The following is a 6,240-nucleotide window of genomic DNA, read 5'->3' as shown; positions in this document are numbered from 1 at the left end:
CCGATTCACTCCTAACCTAGCCACCGCTGGACAGACCGACACAGCACTTCCTCGCGCCCTCATTGGAGGGCGGTCGCCGGGCTTCAAGCGAATGGAAGGACAAGAAGATGAAGATCCAACCCTGGGTGTAGCCTGCGTGGGAGGCAGCGGCGGCAGCATGGGCATGGCATCGAGCTTGCGCAAACGGATAGTCGCAGCTTGCAAGAGTAGCATGCGCAACGAGCAGGTACATCACATCCCTGATTATATCTAATTCAACTCTTCAATTTCTGGCCAATAGTTAAACCTGACGATGTTGTAAAACTGCTTGTATGTAGGGAATCTATGAGAAAATGAAACCAATTTCTACTTACTTTATAACTCCCCCAATCAATACTGAACTGACTGAATCTGATGTATCTAATCAAGTTTCCGGTGCAAATATACAAGCTCATGTTGTTCTTGAGCCTGAAGTGTCTAATGAATAGACTGCTAATGAAGGATTTGATGCAAACATTTTACATGCTCCTGGTGATGAACATATAGTGTCTAATGAGGGATCTAATGCAAGCATTTTGCAAGCTCATTGAAGGATTTAGTGTCTAATGATGATCTACTATGTTCAGAGAGACAGAGATTTGCAGGCATTGATGACAAGCAAATTATAGTGCATTTTCATAGCTTGAGGAAACGTCGAGGCCATCTACCAGAAAGTCCCCGTATCATGAAAACATAGCATAAATACTTTTCTAATCCGTTGTTTGAAACTATTGGCATACTTGTGCAGGATAGATATATTGATATGCAGTTTGCGCACTGGTTATACATGCAATTACACTTCGATATTTTCAGCCAGAGAACGAATAATTCAAGCAAGTACAGACCATGTTTGTAGTCCTTGTACACCATGTTGCATTTTGTGTTTTTTGGTGCTTGCATCATTTAGTGTTTATAATCTGAACTACTTTGGATCATTAGCTGGTTTTCAAAGTGCATGTAGCTTCACATTTCTCAAGTTATGTTGATTTCCGGAGTGCAAGTGCCTTCGTATTTTTTAAGTTAAATGTTCGCCCCTGGTAACTTGAATTTGTGGATCACCCACTGCACACAAATCATACACGAATGCCAGTACAAATTAAATGAAATGCAGGGACTTACGCTAGCTCGTTGTATAGGCTCACTGCAGCTCTGCTTGCGCTTGGGATGTTCCATGTACAAGTCCATGTTACCACTTGCTTGGATGTGCAGGCCTTGTGCTCCTTGCATCCCCCTCTGCATTTTTGACACGGCGAATGGTTGATCAAATAAGAGGAATCTACCTTGATGTTGTACCGGAGGACAGATACTTACAAGGTTATACGGGTGTGCAGGATGTGTACCAGATCCCGTAGCACCGTCATGCTTCGCTAAAATATGGATTTGCTTGTTTCAGATGATATCTCCAGAAGAAATAAGAGTTAAGGTCAGAGTTGCATAGGCGGGTAAGCTAAGAGAGCAGTGAAAGGATATCCAAACACCATCGGAACAGTGCACAAGGGAGTGATGTGTGGATACCTAGTTTGGGCCGGCGTTTGGGCATGATCGCCTAGCTAGAGTGCGGGTCACTTCAGAGCCATTGAGGGTGATGCGCTGGCGTTGGCTGGCCGTGCACAGATGCAGATCTTGAGTGGCAGCGGAGCGCTACGATGCGGTGGACGAGACCGTTGGTGAAGCCCCAACGGCCTCGGGGGGCGGAGGTGCGACGATGTGCTCAGTGAAGTAGCCCCAGTGAGCTGGGAGACAGCGTCGGTGAAGCGCACCTGATGCGGTGGAACTCGGTGTCTGTGAGGCACGTCGGTTGCAGCGGCCGACATTGTCGGTGGACCACCCGGTGCGGTGGACGAGGGCGTAGATGAGGTAGCTCCGGTGCGGTGGTGAAGCGCGACCGTCGTCTTCGTCGTCGTCGTCCGGCACAGAGGTGGGGAATGGTGGGGAAAGAGACGAGACGAGGGGCGATTCAAGGGTTGGCGGCGAATTAGGGATTTGAGCAATCTGGGCGCGGAAGGGGACGGTGGAGAAGAGAGATTTTGCAGGGCTGGAATTGGGGCCGCCAGATATTTCAATCCGAAACGTGGAAGCGCGAACTTATATTTGAAGGAAATATGCCCTAGAGGCAATAATAAAGTTATTATTTATTTCCTTATTTCATGATAAATGTTTATTATTCATGCTAGAATTGTATTAACCGGAAACATAATACATGTGTGAATACATAGACAAACAGAGTGTCACTAGTATGCCTCTACTTGACTAGCTCGTTAATCAAAGATGGTTATGTTTCCTAACCATAGACAAAGAGTTGTTATTTGATTAACGGGATCACATCATTAGGAGAATGATGTGATTGACTTGACCCATTCCGTTAGCTTAGCACTCGATCGTTTAGTATGTTGCTATTGCTTTCTTCATGACTTATACATGTTCCTATGACTATGAGAATATGCAACTCCCGTTTGCCGGAGGAACACTTTATGTGCTACCAAACGTCACAACGTAACTGGGTGATTATAAAGGTGCTCTACAGGTGTCTCCAAAGGTACATGTTGGGTTGGCGTATTTCGAGATTAGGATTTGTCACTCCAATTGTCGGAGAGGTATCTCTGGGCCCTCTCGATAATGCACATCACATAAGCCTTGCAACTAATAAGTTAGTTGTGAGATAATGTATTACGGAACGAGTAAAGAGACTTGCCGGTAACGAGATTGAACTAGGTATTGAGATACCGACGATCGAATCTCGGGCAAGTAACATACCGATGACAAAGGGAACAACGTATGTTGTTATGCGGTCTGACCGATAAAGATCTTCGTAGAATATGTAGGAACCAATATGAGCATCCAGGTTCCGCTATTGGTTATTGACCGGAGACGTGTCTCAGTCATGTCTACATTGTTCTCGAACCGTAGGGTCCGCATGCTTAACGTTACGATGACAGTTTCATTATGAGTTTATGTATTTTGATGTACCAAAGGTTGTTTGGAGTCCCGGATGTGATCATGGACATGACGAGGAGTCTTGAAATGGTCGAGACATAAAGATCGATATATTGGAAGCCTATATTTGGATATCGGAATCGTTCCAGGTGAAATCGGGATTTTACCGGAGTACCGGGGGGTTACCGGAACCCCCCCGGGGGTTATTGGGCCTACATGGGCCCTAAGGGAGAAGAGGAAAGGAGGCAAGAGGTGGCCGCACGCCCCTCCCCTCCCTAGTCCGAATAGGACAAGGAGAGGGGGCGGCGCCCCCTTTCCTTTCCCTCTTCCTCCTCTTTCCCACTTCTCCTTCTCCAACTAGGAAAGAAGGGAGTCCTACTCCCGATGGGAATAGGACTCCCCCTTGGCGCGCCCTCCTTGGCCGGCCGCCCCCTCCCCTTGGCTCCTTTATATACGGGGGCAAGGGGGCACCCTAGAACACATAAGTTGATCTTTGTGATCGTTCCTTAGTCGTGTGCGGTGCCCCCCTCCACCATATTCCACCTCGGTCATATTGTAGCGGTGCTTAAGCGAAACCCTGCGACGGTTGAACATCAAGATCGTCACCACGCCGTCGTGCTGACAGAACTCCTCCCCGAAGCTTTGCTGGATCGGAGCCCGGGGAGCGTCATCGAGCTGAACGTGTGCCAAGAACTCGGAGGTGCCGGAGTAACGGTGCTTGGATCGGTTGGACCGAGAAGACGTACGACTACTTCCTCTATGTTGTGTCAACGCTTCCGCTTTGGTCTACGAGGGTACGTAGACAACACTCTCCCCTCTTGTTGCTATGCATCACCATGATGTTGCGTGTGCGTAGGAATTTTTTTGAAATTACTACGTTCCCCAACAGTGGTATCAGAGCCTAGGTTTTATGGTTTGATGTTATATGCACGAGTAGAACACAAGTGAGTTGTGGGCGATATAAGTCATACTGCTTACCAGCATGTCATACTTTGGTTCGGCGATATTGTTGGATGAAGCGGCCCGGACCGACATTACGCGTACGCTTACGCGAGACTGGTTCTACCGCCGTGCTTTGCACACAGGTGGCTGGCGGGTGTCAGTTTCTCCAACTTTAGTTGAACCGAGTGTGGCTATGCCCGGTCCTTGCGAAGGTTAAAACAGCACCAACTTGACAAACTATCGTTGTGGTTTTGATGCATAGGTAAGATTGGTTCTTGCTTAATCCCGTAGCAGCCATGTAAAACTTGCAACAAACAAAGTAGATGGCGTCTAACTTGTTTTTGCAGGGCATGTTGTGATGTGATATGGTCAAGGCATGATGCTAAATTTTATTGTATGAGATGATCATGTTTTGTAACCAAGTTATCGGCAACTGGCAGGACCCATATGGTTGTCGCTTTATTGTATGCAATGCAATCGCCCTGTAATGCTTTACTTTATCACTAAGCGGTAGTGATAGTCGTAGAAGCATAAGATTGGCGAGACGACAACGATGCTACGATGGAGATCAAGGTGTCGCGCCAGTGACGATGGTGATCATGACGGTGCTTCGGAGATGGAGATCACAAGCACAAGATGATGATGGCCATATCATATCACTTATATTGATTGCATGTAATGTTTATCTTTTATGCATCTTATCTTGCTTTGATTGACGGTAGCATTATAAGATGATCTCTCACTAAATTTCAAGATAAAAAGTGTTCTCCCTGAGTATGCACCGTTGCCAAAGTTCGTCGTGCCCAGACACCACGTGATGATCAGGTGTGATAAGCTCTACGTCCATCTACAACGGGTGCAAGCCAGTTTTGCACACGCAGAATACTCAGGTTAAACTTGACGAGCCTAGCATATGCAGATATGGCCTCGGAACACTGAGACCAAAAGGTCGAGCGTGAATCATATAGTAGATATGATCAACATAGCGATGTTCACCATTGAAAACTACTCCATTTCACGTGATGATCGGTTATGGTTTAGTTGATTTGGATCACGTGATCACTTAGATGATTAGAGGGATGTATATCTAAGTGGGAGTTCTTAAGTAATATGATTAATTGAACTTTAATTTATCATGAACTTAGTCCTGGTAGTATTAGCATATCTATGTTGTAGATCAATAGCTCGCGTTTAGCTCCCCTGTTTTATTTTTGATATGTTCCTAGAGAAAATTGTGTTGAAAGATGTTAGTAGCAATGACGCGGATTGGATCCGTGATCCGAGGTTTATCCTCATTGCTGCACAGAAGAATTATTTCCTTGATGCACCGCTAGGTGACAGACCTATTGCAGGAGCAGATGCAGACGTTATGAACGTTTGGCTAGCTCAATATGATGACTACTTGATAGTTTAGTGCACCATGCTTAATGGCTTAGAATCGGGACTTCAAAGACGTTTTGAACGTCATGGACCATATGAGATGTTCCAGGAGTTGAAGTTAATATTTCAAGCAAATACCCGAGTTGAGAGATATGAAGTATCCAACAAGTTCTATAGCTAAAAGATGGAGGAGAATCGCTCAACTAGTGAGCATGTGCTCAGATTGTCTGGGTACTACAATCGCTTGAATCAAGTGTGAGTTAATCTTCCAGATAAGATAGTGATTGACAGAATTCTCTAGTCACCATCACCAAGTTACTAGAACTTCGTGATAAACTATAATATGCAAGGGATAACGGAAACAACTCCCAAGCTCTTCGTGATGCTGAAATCAACGAAGGTAGAAATCAAGAAAAACATCAAGTGTTGATGGTTGACAAGACCACTAGTTTCAAGAAAAGGGCAAAGGGAAGAAGGGGAACTTCAAGAAGAACGGCAAGCAAGTTGCTGCTCAAGTAAAGAAGCCCAAGTCTGATCCTAAGCCTGAGACTAAGTGCTTCTACTGCAAAGGGACTGGTCACTGGAAGTGGAACTGCCCCAAGTATTTGGCGGATAAGAAGGATGGCAAAGTGAACAAAGGTATATTTGATATACATGTTATTGATGTGTGCTTTACTAGTGTTTATAGCAACCCCTCAGTATTTGATACTAGTTCAGTTGCTAAGATTAGTAACTCGAAACGGGAGTTGCAGAATAAACAGAGACTAGTTAAGGGTGAAGTGACGATGTGTGTTGGAAGTGGTTCCAAGATTGATATGATCATCATCGCACACTCCCTATACTTTCGGGATTAGTGTTGAACCTAAATAAGTGTTATTTGGTGTTTGCGTTGAGCATGAATATGATTTGATCATGTTTATTGTAATACAGTTATTCATTTAAGTAAGAGAATAAATTGTTGTTCTG

Source organism: Triticum urartu, chromosome 7A (assembly GCF_056163025.1).
Source record: "Triticum urartu cultivar PI428250 chromosome 7A, HENAU_Tu73, whole genome shotgun sequence".
NCBI lineage: Eukaryota > Viridiplantae > Streptophyta > Magnoliopsida > Poales > Poaceae > Triticum > Triticum urartu.
The sequence above is the reverse complement of the archived record's forward strand: the minus strand, read 5'-3'. Positions refer to the sequence as shown.